Genomic DNA, 15,586 nt, shown 5'->3' with positions numbered 1-15,586 from the left:
CAAAGATCTGCAAACGCCATCAAGATGTCCACCAGACATTCTAATGGTCCTAATTCACAGAGGAGACCAGTGAAGGCAGAGCCAGAAAAATGGCTTCTGTAACGCTGACATGAGCAATTATGCAACACAGCAATCCCACAATTGCATAATCTCTGACCCCATACCTACACATTCTTCCGGTAAGGCTCATTAAACTCTCTGCGCACAAGGCCGAGAAGGGTCCCTTTGTAAAAAGTCAAATGGTGACTCTGTTTTAGCCAAAGTCTTTGAGGGGCTGGAACAGAGGCAATGTTCCTTTTGTTTTGCATTTGAAACAATCTCAGGGAAGATTAAGGCAACCCCACCGCTAGCACGGTGCATTCGTGGCTTGGAGATGATCTTGGAGCCTTCAGGTAGAAGGGAGTCAAAGGCAGTGACTGAGCTGGCATTGAACCATGTCTTGGTAAGAGCGAGAATGTCGAGGACAGTGTCTTCATGAAGCCAGATGTCAGTGGAGTGTTTGTTGGCTGAGTGGGTGATAAGAGTAGCCTGGTGAAGGTCTCCACCTTTGAGAGAGAGAGAGAGAGAGAGAGAGAGATTGGGTTGAGGACTCTGAAGGTTAGTGGAAGAGGCACTAGCAGAGTTCAGCCATCACTCACTGCTAGATCTGCAGGGAGCATAGAGGTCCAAGGGCCCAAGTTCATAGGGTAGCAGTGTGCAAGTAGGGAGGCCAATTCATTTCATGGACAGGCTGATGCAGGGCCTTAGCTGTGGGCTTTTGCTGGAGTGGCTGGCTTCTGCCTGCTGTCGCCTCTCATTGGATGTTGTAACAAGAGACAGCCAATCACTGTGTGGGACAGCTACAAAGCAGACAGTGGCTCCAGGCCCATGTGAGGGGCTGCCATCTTGGACATGTTGTAGAGATGCAATGGTTGCATGCTGGCAGAAAGCAAAACCCACAATGGAGGCTTTACGCCTTCAAAGAATTGCCTCCAAACAAAAACGCCATGTATATGAACTGTAACGTTCCCTCTGAGGCAATTTAGAGCGTAATGCACGCTCGCCGGAAAAAGATTTTTCTCCCCAAGCCAATAGCGAAGCCCCACGGGCCCACCTTCTCCAGGATCAGCTGCTAAATACTGCTCCAGCAGCTCCTGTTGCTTCAGGTGGTGATGTAAGGTCTAGGCTGCTCCTGCAGCCTGCTCCCCAAGTTCTCCAGCATTGGATCTTTAATGGATTCACATGCTATTTAAATATTCCCAGTCAGGTTGGGAATCTTCGGTAACATAAAAGCAGTTTACCTTTACAATTTTAAACTACTTGTCAAGTTATCTTTTAGTCGTTTTGGGCCATACTGCCCACATCCAATTAGACCCGTCCCATTATCTCCCCTACTGGTGGCAATCTTCAGATTTGTTACCACACGTTAAGTATTGGGAGTCCTTGAGAAATCATTCTTCAGATAGTCAATGATTTTGTCTAATTTATTTTATTTGTTTTTTTTTCTATAATATCTAGTTTGTGCCTGTATCGATTCTTACCTGCTGGTGTAAATGTCGGTCCCATTCCATCGCCTCCAGGGTTGCTGTACTACTTCTGTCCCTTTTGAGGCCTTCAAGAGTCTGTGGACGACATGACAGACACGAGGAAGAAAAGTCTATTCAGGGCCTGCTCACCATAAGAAAGTGTATATCGAGGATCTTCATGAGCAATGTCTGTCTGTACATGGACCACAACTTGAACAACTATCATCTGCCAGTCATTCTCATCGAAGACCCGTAAGGTCAAGAACGTCCCTGTCAGCATCTTTGTCATCTAAGCACTCTCCAGAGAAGCAACGCTCGTCCATGACTACGGCCCCTGAGTCTACGCCATCCGCGTTGAAGGCCCCAGTCCTCTTCAACATTGATGACCATCATCCCGTCAACTACTTTGGTGATTTATATCGATTACATTGCTTCTGTCAACCACCTCATTGATGACCAAATAATTGTCTACTCAAAGTCCAATACACCATCAATGCCACACATGTCTTCATCTACGACACCTGCTCACAGGCCCTTGGTTTCCTCTTTTCCAAAGGGAGTTGCTATGCACCGGAGAGGTCCCATCAGCATTGTCTTACCTCCCCAGGCCAATTAGTAAAATGGCTGCTAATTGCAGTTTGATAGTGTGCTAACTCAGCATTTGCCAAAGACAGGAGGTATGGCAAGACGTCTGCAGCCTGAACTTATAACTGTCCCAGGTGTTGAGTTGTACACCATATAGAAAAGTGCTTCCATTTGCTTCTGTAGCAGGACAATGTAGATGGCGCTCATGCCCTGGCTAAGATGTTTCTGCAGTCTGGATGTAGCTGTATGTTTCTGAATTCTAGGGCTCAGCCACTATTTTCACTGGCTCCATATGCACGGCCTGCAGACCCCTGTCCAGCCATGGCAACTCCTGAACAACTGCTACATGCTGCCTATTCGGACATGGACATGCCAGAGTGAGTATTCTCCGACAAGAGTGGGTTGCCCTCGGCTATTATGCCACCACCTGCTCCACCTAAGCACGGCCCCACTCTACCTCCTCCTAAGCAAGGCCGTGCTCAGCCTTCTCCAGTTACTTCTTTCCAGTTGATGTACCTTCCAGACTTCACCAGGCTCCTGCGCCCTCGGGCTTCAGGGCCCATAATACAGACACTGGTTATGGAGCTCCAGAAACGGCTCCCAGCTCCACTGTTGCCTTCTCCAGCACTGTGTGCGCTTCCTGTGAAAGGCGGTTTTGTTCCTCCTCCACCCTCAGGACCTCCCCAAGTGCCTCATGTTTGGCACTAATTGACCTTACGGATACAGACACTGACGATTCTCCAGGCACTAACTCTACAGACGAGTTGGAGGATCTGGTGCCAGGTGACAGTGAGCCAGCAGATCTACCTCAAAGAGATTCACCTCCAAATGAGATTGGCTCCTTTCATGCCCTCATGTCACGGCCTGCAAGGCTCTTTGATCTTCTCAATGAAGAGCAGAAAAAGGAGGCATTCCTTTATCAAAGTCTGGAATATACTAGAAAGTCAATGGTATCCATTCCAGTGCTGAAAGATATTTTTGAGGGTGGCCTTTTAGTAATGAGGAATCCATTCTCAGCGCCACCCAGGAAAGATTGCTTCAAAAAGAAGTACAAGGTTCAGGATTCAGCGCCCAAATGCCTATGTGTACAGCCCTGCCTGGACTCTGTCATCTCAGCAGCCCCCCTTGAGCGTTCTGCCAATCCTTTGTCTCCTTGTATGGTACCCCTAGACAAGGAAGGCAAACAACTGGATGCTTTTGGCAAGGTGGTCTTCGGTACAGCTGCTGCAACCATCAAATTGGTTAATTCATTGTCAATCCTCTCCCGCTACGACCATGTACTGTGGTGCAAGCTGGGGCCAATCCTTGATTTTCTTCCTGACGATAATCCTGCAGGTCAACACAGAGATGGCTAGTTTGCTGGGTACTGTACAACAGCGTCGCCAGTCTTTACACTCAGGAAAATTGAGGTTTTCAAGGGATTAAAGATCCGCCTACCGCGGTTGCAAGGGAAGATCAGGCTTACCTAGGTAACCAGCAATGATGCGAAAGTTCCTCCAAAAGCCAAGTACTGACGCAGGCCTGACCAGGCCCTGGTCCTAAGCTTCCCCCTCCCCCCAAAATTCGGCACCCTAGTACGGGGGTGGCTTGCCAACTTTATCGCACAGTGGAAATCCATTACCACCAAACAATGGGTGCTATCCATCATTCAACAGGGCAATACTCTGGAGTTCTTTGGGACCCTACCCTCCAAAATGTGGAAAAGTACCTTTCTCTGCTACTATAAGCGGTGCAATCTCTCCTAACAAAAAGGGGCAATCAAGGTTGGGCGAGCGCACCTGTGGGACACCGGCATATACTACAGATTCTTTCTGGTAAAGAAAGTCAGGAGGTTGGAGGCATATACTAGATCTCAGAAAATTTTAAAGTCCCAAACTTTTCGTACGGTGACGCTCCAACAAATCTTGTACCGGCTAAAAGAAGGGGATTTCCTCTCCTCTCCAGACCTGGACGATGCGTACTTCCATATCCCCATTCATCAGTGGCACAGGTGTTTTCTCAGATTCAAGGTAGTTGGAAAACACTACCAATTCAAGGCACTGCCCTTCAGACTAAAGTCAACACCAACAGTGTTCACCAAATATCTGGTGCCCAGTGGCCTCAACATCCTTGTGTGTCGCCATGCCTTCATGGAGTGTAAATACCATCCTGAACAAAGTCCAGCAACTGTCATGCCTGCTGATTGCTTCTGTCCGCTCTCTCAAGTCACTCCTGAGGATGAGGTCATCCTGCAGCCCATTAATTCCACTCTGCAGACTCCAAATGAGGCCACTTCAGGACTACCTGGATACCCATTGGCAATAAATATCGGGTCTTCGAGCGACAAAATTTACCTCGCACCTTGCTTTCAGGACACCCCTCCTCTGGTGGAGTCGTCTCCACCTCACTCAAGGGGCCCCATTTCATCTTTCGGTACATCAAGTCACAGTTACCACAGATGCATGGGGAGCTCAGACAGGGGTATTCCATGCCAGAGGTGTGTGAGAACCCAAAGAAAAAAACCCTACACATCAATGTTCTGGAGCTGATGGCATTATTTTGGGCCCTGAAGTCCTGCAAGCCACAATTGCAAAACCAGGTGGTTTTCATCGTCACAGACTACAACACCACCACCATGTTCTATATCCACAAGCAAGGTGAGACCCGCTCGCTGATTCTGTCAGCAGAGGCGCAGGCATGGACATGCGCGCTGGCGCACATGTTCCTAATGCCGTTCCATCTACTGGGGATCCACAATACAGTAGCAGATTCGCTCAGCAGGGAACTCAGATCCTGCCACGAATGGAGCATCATTAAAGCCAAGTTGTCTCTTCTCCAAATTGGGTCGTTAGATCAACCTGTTTGCTATGGTGACAAACAAGAAATGCATCAGGTTTGCAAGCGTGTTTCCCCCAAGGGGTGGGCCTGCACGATGTGTTCTTGTTCCCATGGGAAAGACTGTTAATTTGTGCTTTGCCCCCCAATTCCTCTGCTATCTTGAGTTCTCAGTACGCTCAAACAGAAACACTGTACAATGCTGCTGTTGGCCCGGGTCTGGCCATGGCAAATTTGGTACTCAGACCTGCTTCACCTGTCGGTGGCTCCCTGCATCAGGTTGCCGCCGCTCTCTGATGTTCTCTCTAGAAACGGCGGGTTCGTCCTGCACCATGACCCAGCGTCCCTCAACTTAACGCCCAGGCTCCTGCAGCCCTAGAATTCTGAAACCTGCTACATCCAGACTGCAGAAACATCTTTGCCATGGCAGAAGCACCCTCTATATTGTCGTGCTACAGAAGCAAATGAAAGCGCTTTTCTATATGGCGGGCAACTCGACACCTGGGATAGTTAAAAGTTCAGGCTGCACGCATCTTGCCATACCTCCTGTCTTTGGCAAATGCCGGGTTAGCACACTCTTCTATCAAACTGCATTTAGCAGCCATTTCATGCTACACGCGTGCCACAGACATGCCTTCTCTTTGGTCACATAGGTTTGAAAGACTTCCTTAAAGGACTGTTTTGCACTTTCCCCCCTGTTTGAGCTCCTGCTCCAGCTTGGGAACTCCACGTGGTCCTCTTTAAGATGTTTCCTCTTTTTGAGCCTCTCCACAGAGCCTCCTTGAAGTTTCTCTCCTGGAAGACGGCATTCCTGGGTGTCATTACTTCAGCCAGACTGGTGGGCGAACTGCAGGCCCCTCTCCTGAAAGCCACCCTACTTGACTTGTCATCAGTCTAAGGTGGTAATTTGTATAAACCCTTCCTACAGGTTGAAAGTCCCTTCTGCATTCCACCTTAATGGACCCTTGATTCTGCCAGTGTTCTTTGGCTCTCCTTCGTCTCTGGCAGAGCGTTACATACATTGCCTGGATGTCACCCGAGCCCTCAAATTCTATGTGGTGCACACTAAGGTGTTCCCAAAGTCATCACAATAGTTTGGTGCCTTCGGACCTGTTGGCAAGGGCAACTCCCTTTCGAATTCTTCTATTGCAAGATGGCTGTTGACGTGCATTTCCCACTGCCATTGTCTGACTAACGGGCCCTTTCGAGGAAGACCAAGAGTACACTTTGAGGACTGTGGCTCCTACTATGGCGTTCCTGTCCGGTGTTTCCCTGCTGGCTATCTGCAGGGCAGCCACGTGGTGGTCTTTCTATTCCTTCCCAAGGTTCTGCTGCGTCGGTTGAGATTCCAGGGAGGTAGGAGTCCTGAGTCGGCCATGCAGTGCTTTGCATACGATTCGCATGAGGCGAGTGTTCCAAAGGTGAGTTGGTTACTTCAGTTGAGCGGTGCCTCGTCCCGTTTTGGTTGTTTATATGTACTGCTGTATAATCTTATTCAATCAGCATGTGAATCCATGAAAGATCCAACGCTTGCGAAGGAATAAGTTACTTACCTGCAACTCCTGTTCTCCAGTATTGGTATCTTTCATGGATTCACGTGCAACACATTTGCTTGAAATGTACATTCTCAGCGGGGAAAACTGCCTTTCAGTGTTTGAGCATGTCGGTTTCATTTCCAATGAATGGCGCTTTAGATAAAGGGGCCTTGCAAGACTGAATTCGTGGCATACTTTTTTCCTGCAGCGAATGGGGTTTAAAGTGTGAGAATCTCCTACCTTTTTTCCCCCATGTAAAAGAGATGTACAGCTGTTCGTGTGTTTTTCTTTTGTTGCCCATTTGTCTTGTGACCACCATATGATTAAGCGGTCTCTGGGACTTGGAAAGCTTATGGAGCTACCATCTTAGCATAATATTTTGTATCCAATAAAATGTATCAAAACGTTTGCATGAATAAATGATGTGGAATGGAGAGATCAGAGACCCAACTCCCCAACTCGGCACATCAGCATACCATACACGTCTACAGTCCGCATGCCTACTTATAGATCAGAGCACCAGTTCTGCCTGTTGAAGGCACAGTTAATATCCCCATTAACCCACATGACACAGGGCCCCATCACCTGTATCCAGGAATACATTGCATCCCTGCACTATAAATATCCTTCCTTATAGGGATATTAGGGAAAGTTTTACAGTGGGGGGCGGAGGGCCTTGGTGAATCTCTTTGGGGAGACAGCCATAGAAAACATTGGGCTCCTTTTTGTGTTCAGAAGTTTTCCATTCCATAAAGGAATGGTGACATAGTAGACAAGGGATTGCCCTAATGACCACAAAGAGGACACATCCAGGTCTTCTCCAGAACGTGTCAATGGTGGGGAGCCTGGAAAGGTTAAAGGCAAGCTTCCTCAAAACACAGCCACACATGACTTTCTGAGGTGCAACAGATCTCTGCGCTGCCTTCAGTGGGGAAACACAAAGGAGGTTTCTGTTCTTTACAAGTTCAGTGAGACTGCCTTTCCTCCGTCTTAGTCTAAGATGGAGTATAGTTTCTTTCTTTCAAACCACATATGCCTTTGAGATCAGCTTGTTATTTAGCGCAGCCTGCTAGCTCTGTATCCATTTGCTCATCTCTCTCGCACAGAAATCATTCCTAGAATGCAAAAATCATGCACACGGTATTCTGTTGCTTTTAGACCCCAGAAAGGAGAAACTAGTGAGATGTATAGGTAGGATCAAGGAACGACTTACACAGATCTTTACTGGGTCCATTACAATCAGTACTGCCTGTATCCAGTAAAGCGTGAAAACAGTAGGTCCATTGGATTATAGGTTATTTATAACGCGCTTAATACCCAGAGGTTTCTAAGCGCAGACCCGGGGATCGAACCAGTGTTGCTCCGTGTCATCTTGCTTCCAAGGCAAGCATGTTGCCGCTGAGCTATCCTCCATTGGGAAAGTGAGCACCAATTTAGTGATACGATTTAGTGGTAGGAAACGGGGTAAGTAACATTTTGACACATTCATGCACTGCGTTTTTTATATTGGGTCGTTATTGAGCAGTCAGACGCTTTATAGTTTGTTAATCAAGCCCCCCGAGCATCAGGTATAAGCCTCTTCTGGGAAATGTTTCATGAACTGCACCCCGTAAATTAAATCAGATTTTCCATCTTACAAGAAAGAACAGGAAGCTACAAATATTCCTAGTTGGCAGGTTGATTCAAGGTTCATAAGGATGTGACATTCGTCAAAAAACCTCAGACCCAAAAAGTTTCATCAAATTTAGGAAGAATCTCATGACCATTTGCTTCCTACAAGCTTTAGACTAGCTCTCCGTTTCCTCACTAATGACTTGGGTGTATGGAATAATGTAGCGATCCATCGCATGGTGTTGAGATTGTATCTGCAACCTCTGGCTCCCCAGACGTTTTGGTTAGGACTCCCCATTAGCCCTAGCCAGTATAACCAATGGTTATGGATGAGTTGATGTTAGGGACAATTTCCATTTCTGTGCCAATTCCCTTAACCTTAGAGACCTCCTGCTCTTTTGCTGGATTCCGGTCTTTTTAATTTTTACTCCCGATTGAGGGGGACCTTTTTCTCACTCATGTGTTTTTCCTGACTATGATTTTCTATGTTACTTCCTGTTTTATGGAGTCTGGTAAACTACATAGGCATCTGCTATTGCATTGTGACACACCACCTTTTGTGCAGTGCCTTGGACTGCTCTTAATGTTTAACTCCATTTTCTTGGCTGAACTACTGTTCCCAAGAATAGTAAGAGGACCCCTTTCTTACTTACCTTCACTTTATGGGTCCAGAACACACCACCCTATGTAGAATGCTGGTGGGATACATAGTAATGCCTTTCACCCATTCCTCATGTAACATTTTGTTACACACCACTCACTTGAAGGGCTGGTGGCAGTGTTTTCTTTTTTACTACCAAGTGACATGTATCTGCTGGCTAATACCTCCGTTGCAGTGCTGCACCCAAGGGTGACAATTTTCCCCAAATGACCCCGTCTTCTTTTTTTCGCCATTTCTTTTTAGTTACTTTCTTCTAGGCTTTTACTCTGTTTGCATCAGGTTTCAGTCCTTTGTGTAGTTTGCCTTTGACGGGCTTCAGCCCTGAAGCGTGCTCGGCTCCAGTGCGTCTGGAAAGGCAGTAAGTGAGTCAGGGTCCTGAAACTTCCCTGTTCTTTGTCTCTAGGTGTGCCTGAGTGAAACCAGTTCCAATGGGCTAGCTGGTTGTCCTGGAGGACAGCGGCCCTGCTGTGTGATTGACAGTCTAGGGATATGAATGAATGGGAACTTGCATAAAAAGCGAGGTTTTTGGGACTAGAAGCAGTCGACCACTGGAGGACAACATCCAAAGCAGACGATGAGGGAAAGATGCCAGCAGCACCATCCTGGACTGCGAAATGTCTGGTAAACCCCTGCAGCTGTGCTGACCCACTTTTTGAATTGACAGGGAAGAACTGTAAAGGACGACTTCTTCCCTTTGGCTGGTGGGACCAACTAGCCTCGAGATAAACTCCATTTTGGGGCAAGCCCGACTTGCTGCATCTTTCCAAGGCTGCAGAAACCCAATACCCTGGGTACCTCGACCACTTGTGAGTGCATTGTCTCCAAAGTCCGAATCTGACCATATCTTTGTGGGCATCCAGAGGACCGTACAGAAGCAAGAAATCCGCGTCCAGAGTTCCCTCACCAGAGTCCAGGACCGAGGGATCAAGGAAATACTAGTCAGAGCTTTTTGTTCTTCGTTGGCGCTGTGAAAAAGGTGTCAAAACCTAAAAGAGCCACTGAATCGACAGAAATCCATTGCTGCCGAGACCCTCTCTCGAGTGCTGCCACAGGAGCCCGCCAGACGTCCTCCCTTTTCGTTACCACGACCAAGGACCAGGAACAAGGGTCTACTGAATTTATTGTGAAAACAACCAGCTGGAACACTTTCTTCAATTTCAAGGTACTGTGGGGCTTGGGGTATTTTATCCTTTTTCCATTTGGGGTGCTTCCTATCTTTGGGAGTGCGATTTAACCGAACACTAAGTTGACCTCAACTTACCTGCACTGGCCTTACAGGTTGTGCTTTCTAACTGTGACTCTTGAGTTGCTGTGATTTCTCTTTTGAAGACTGAATATTTGACCGCATTTTTCCAAGAAGAAGGGCATCAGAACTTTGACTTTGTCCATTGCCTTTGACTGTCCTGGCTCCCTAAAGGCCTCCTTCTGAACCTGTTGGTTTTGGCAGTGGTTGTTCCCTTAAAGGTTTTAAATGTTGAACACTTTAATGCTGGGATAATTGACTGCCTGCATCCCTTTGGGCGAATCTAACTGTTCTCATCACTTACCGGTCTGTTCTGATCTAACCCTAACCTAACCTTTCCTTCCTTGGCAAACTCAATATTGCAAAGGTGATGCAATATAAATGCTATACTGACCTCAAATGACATCACCTCCGGGTGCTAGAACATATGTAACATATGAATTAATTACTCACCTGCTTTATAGTTCACTTTTTGAATTGAATCCTACCTGAGCATTAATGTTGTAGCTAATTACTGCTTTTTAAAGAATACTTTAAATATCTTTGTGTACAAATAAATAATTTATTATAACTTTAAGTGTGTACGTGTTTACTTGAATACTGTATTTACTGGTTTCATTGCACAGCTCTACAGCTCACATTACCCCTCTTAAGATAAGCCTGGCTGCTCAGCCACACTACCAACTTGTGTAGTACAGGCCTATATTAAAAGGAGGGTTACCTACTACCAAGAGAAGTCTTGTGTAGTCCCGCATTAGTTGGACTGCACTAATTCTTACCTAACAGAGGTGCCATAATCCAGAACATTTGGAGTGCTGCAAATTGCTGAACTATAGTTCTAGTGAGTAAGTTGCTTACTCATTGTATCACTTTGTGCATCAGATTTGCAATGAAAATATGTAAAAGCCAACTGCACACCAATGACATTGCCTTCTACGTCCTCATCACATAGTGGTTCCTGTAATCCAGCCTCGCACACAATATTTTTCTCTGTGCAACCTTCTATTTGAGATGCTTCTTATAATAATTGGTCCTTGTTTACTGCCCCTCTGTTACTTGAAGCAAAGTTGATACTGTATAAAACACTGCAAATGAAAATATATCCTACATGTAAACTGGGATAGCCTGTTTTCAACAGTATAACAACGGGATTTAATGTGTCTGTTAATACTCGACTAGTAAAATAATGCACATAGTGCCTATATTATTGCAACCAAATTGCTTCTCGACCATAAACAGGAGCTTGCGGCTCTATACAAGTTACATTTACTGATTATAGCCCAAGTAAGTACCCACAGGCTCTGTACAGCTTCAGGATTCTTCATATTTATCAAGAGTGAGGTCACAAAAAACACATATGAAGTCATAAATAAAAAGAACAGTGTTTGATTAGTAAAAGGCTCACGATGGAAATGGATTTCCAGGCATATAAAGACAATTGCTTAAGCAAAGACTGTAGAGATCCATTGGTGATGGATGGGCCGAAGATGGGAAAGGTCGATACTTGACAAGTATCATTATGTTCAATTTGATTTAGGGTAGGCGTTTTACTGCTTAGCCCTTATGTCCGAGCACCAACCTCCAAATGTTTTACTTCTGTAATGACCAACTTTAACCTCACCCTCCCCTCTTCTGCTCAACCAGGTAGAAACAGCAAGAGTATCCTGTGGAGACCTTCGCAAGTATAGTTGATGTTGCTTTCAAAGCCTTGGGTACAATCCGATTGCGGACCTGTAGTATAGATTTTCAAAAACAAGTTGTTTATCAATTTCTTTTAATATTGACAGATGCAGACGGTTAGGAAAGAATTATCTTTACTGCACCTTTCCTTCCATCTTTATGGACCTGCAAACATGTTGCTTTTATTTTTGATTGTCCTGCTCCTTTTGCAGTGCAGTGAAGCCTTAAGCCTTAAGCTTTGCTGCACTGGCTTTTGCTCATATGTCATGGGGAAATTGACATGTCCTTCAGGCTGTCAGTACTGGGAAACATTGTTTCCCCTAAGTCGTGTTACTGTGTTACTACTTTTGGTTACTTTGTATCACTTGTGGTAACTTTTATCATTGTAGAAAGCAGCAAACACTGCACTACAATGGGGTACACTTTTTGTTTTGCCCTAGAATAACACTCCAAGGATTTTGGTTACTCTGGGTGTGCTAAAAGGATAAGCTGGTGGCAGCAGTGACTTTTTCCCACTTTTTGGGACTTTTCGTTTTAGCTTTACCGCATTTGGCTACTAACTGTGGCTACTGAAACATGGGCGTGCCGCAAAAATGTTTGCATGTCCTTTGGCCATCTTGTCTTTTAACCTTATAAGGACTTCCAGTGGCGGGGAAAACAGAATATCTTGGCTGGCTACTGGAGGGCTGTGTGTGCATGCTGGCAGGATGTGGGCTGGGACTGCCTGGTCCTAATCCACAAACTGGTTTATCTGAGTCATATGCATGGGTGTTCCCACCAGTGGTCCTGATTTGACCACTGCTGAGGTGTGTGTTTGTGTGGGCTAGTCTTGTCATTGGCTAGTGAGGGCAGCAGATCTTACCTGGCTTTTAGGATACGAACAGGACCCCTGCACCCATTCTTCAGAAATCCTGGAGAAACCCGAAGGAGCCAAGACTTATATCCTGCTGCGAGACCTGCAAAGAAACGGGAGACCTGTCGGAAGGGGGCCTGGCTACCAACATTTTCGGGGGCCTGGCTACCAACTTCTGCTTTTGATCTGGAGGAGCCCTGTTTTTCTGAAGATCTTTAGCAGTTCCCTCCACCATAGGGCGGGCGGGGGGGGGGGACACCCATTCCTGACGTCTGCTTGGTACACTGCAAAGAAGAGCCTTCGGAAGTGTCCAGCTCTGAGTTTGAGCCTACCATCCTGCTGACGTCACCGTTCCTCAGCTTGCCCTACAGGACTGAACTCTGCAAAATGTCGGCGTCCTAGCATCAAGGGGACCCGTGATGGGAGGTAAAGTCTGACCGCAGCGGTTGAGTCCTTTTGCGTTGCTTGCTGCTGTGACCACCATCTAAACTCACTTACCTGACCTGAGTCCAGTCCTGAGAGGGGTCCTGCATCGAGTTTTGCTGCATTCTTAATTCGAGAGTCCTTGCACCAGTGAAAGACACCAACCGCAGATCAGCTAGAACCTGCAACCCCTCCGAATCGAGGACTGCGACTGCGACTATCGGCGGGAAAAGCAACCACAGACCCTCTTCCTTTGTCCTGCGAAGTCTGGGGAAGAATCGGAGTATGGTGGGGGTAAGTTACAGTGATTCTTACCTACCCCTGGACTTCCATTATAAGTCTATGGGCTTATAATAAACTTTATTCTGGCAATATTGGCTTTGCCATTGATTGCTTGCGCAAGACTTCTGAAAGTTGGGGCTACTTCTGTTAGCTAGTTTAACTTGTACTCTGACAATTGGAACCCTTCACTGGACCCCAGAGATCCTACCTGCATTTCTTCCTGCCTCAAAGATTCTGTGGAACTTTACCTGAACTATTGGGCAAAGTCCCCAGACAACTTACTGCTGGACATTTTGAGGTAGGGATCATTCTCTGTGGACCTATACGTGCATAATATAACCTTATATTTCCTTTGCAGGAGTTTGTGATGTATATTATGCCCTCTGATAAGTGAATGTGTGTATGTAATCTATTTTTATCTAGTGTTGGGTGATAACTCTACCTGCCAGTAGTCATTTTTCTGTGTGTGTTTGGCCAATACAAAATTATTGTATTTTTATACATCCTTTCTAAGTGTAAACTGTGATTCCCATTGTGTAAACTCATTGTGGACACTGTACATGCTCACCACCTGTGAAGAACTTGGCCTAGACTGCCTGTCACTGCTACCTGAACTGGTTTGGCTACAGCTCCCCAGAGTTGTCTCTGTCATTATATATATGTGCTAAAATATACAAGCCTACTTTTAATTATTAGTCATTTTGCTGATATTGATATCTTTTAGTGCATTGAAAAATTGCTGGTGAACTCTGCAAATTCAGCTCCCACATTTCAGATCCGTGTGCAACTTGTAGTCACAGGTTGTGTTTTATCCCAAATCTATTAAGGGAGTGCTAATCTGGTAATGGAGCCTACTACACCTTTTACAGGTGGAGGAATCTGGCATGAAGCATTACATCAAGTACCACATTGACCCCTTACTCCAGCCCTTGCCAAGTTTTGCAACTACTCCTTTGCCTCAGGATCTTTCCCCTCCTCTCTGAACCACTCCTTTGTGCATCCTCTTCTCAAAAGCACAGCTGATCCTTCCTGTCCGGCTAACTATCGCCCAATTTCCATTGCCCCCTTTCTGGGCAAACTCCTGGAAAAGCTGGCCATCTCTCAGCTTAACCTTCATTCAGATTCTGTTGGCTGTCTCCATGACCACCAGCCTGGCTTCAGAGTGGCCAGAAGCATGGAAACTGCTCTCCTGAATATCTGTGAAGATCTGCTCTCCAACCTGGACTCCAACATTCCCTCTGTCCTCAACCTTCTTGATCTCTCTTCTGCCTTCGACAGGGTCAACCACACCATCCTGCTCAACTCTCTCTGTGATAACCTGGGCATCACTGATCAGGCTCTGGCCTGGCTGACCTCTTTCCTCTCTGATCCACCCTCCCAGGTCCAACTGGGGTCCTTCCTATCATCGATCTTCCTCTCTACCTGTGGGGTTCCCCAGGGGTCTAACCTCTCACCTTGGCTCTTCAACCAATACCTGCCAACTCTCGCCCACTGCATTGCCATTTTCTGCTCAAATTTCAAGTGCTACGCTGATGATGCTCAACTAATTTTCCGGCTGCCCTCGGCCACCTCCTCTCCCTCTCTCATGTCTGACTGCCTTACTGCCTTTCAAGATTGGTGTGCCGCCAGGTTGGACTATTGTACAGCCTCTTTCTAAATCTACCTGCCTCTACTCTCCGCCCTCTGCAACTTATCCAGAACAGGACTGCAAGACTTGTCCTTGGCCTCAAGCCCTGGGATCATATCTCTCCAGCCCTGAAAATCTCTTCATTGGCTCCCAGTGGATGCAAGGATCAAATTCAAAACCCTCTGCATTGTCCACAAGGCTTTCTGGGGCCTGGGTCAGAAATTCTTTCAGCTATAACTCCGCAAATACCTCCCCTCTTGAGCTCTTCGCTACTCTACCTCCAACTCCCTCCGGGTCAATCGTTTTTCAAAGAAACGAGCTGGTGGTAGATCTCCATCTTCGGCTGGGGCTTCCCTCTGGAACAGCCTCCCTGCCAATCTAATACTTGAGGAGAACCATCTCTGGTCCCGGAAGAACCTCAAGACCTTCCTCTTTGCTTCCGCCTTCGCTCCCCCTCTCCTCTGCTGATCTGCTCTCTTGGCACTGTGCACCTGGCCACCCTCTGTCCCCAGGGCCCAGGTACCTGCTCACCCTGCCAGCCTCCTGCACTGCCTCCTGGCCACTCCTTGCACTGGGGACTGTATCTGTATCCTTACAGCCCCCCCCCCCCATTTTTCTTCTTTTTCTGCACTTATCAAACTTACCCAGTCTGCTGCCTTAAACACAGCACTTGCCACTTGCTGGCTGCACTACCACTGTTTATTGCCGTCATTTTCTATTCATTTTTATTTATTATTTGTCTGCTCTCCTCTGCTCTTCCCACTCTC

The 15,586-nt window shown here is 46.7% G+C and overlaps 1 protein-coding gene across 9 annotated transcripts in view; it reads left to right on the top strand.

Moving 5' to 3' along the window:
* Window positions 1-15,586, top strand: part of FARP1 (FERM, ARH/RhoGEF and pleckstrin domain protein 1) — a 1,178,254-nt gene that overhangs the window by 1,085,906 nt on the left and 76,762 nt on the right. The gene's annotated exons all lie outside the window — the stretch shown is intronic.

This window comes from Ambystoma mexicanum, chromosome 7q (genome assembly GCF_040938575.1).
Source record: "Ambystoma mexicanum isolate Mex_15411 chromosome 7q, UKY_AmexF1_1, whole genome shotgun sequence".
NCBI lineage: Eukaryota > Metazoa > Chordata > Amphibia > Caudata > Ambystomatidae > Ambystoma > Ambystoma mexicanum.
Note: the sequence above shows the minus strand (reverse complement) of the source record. Positions and strands in the feature narration are given on the sequence as shown.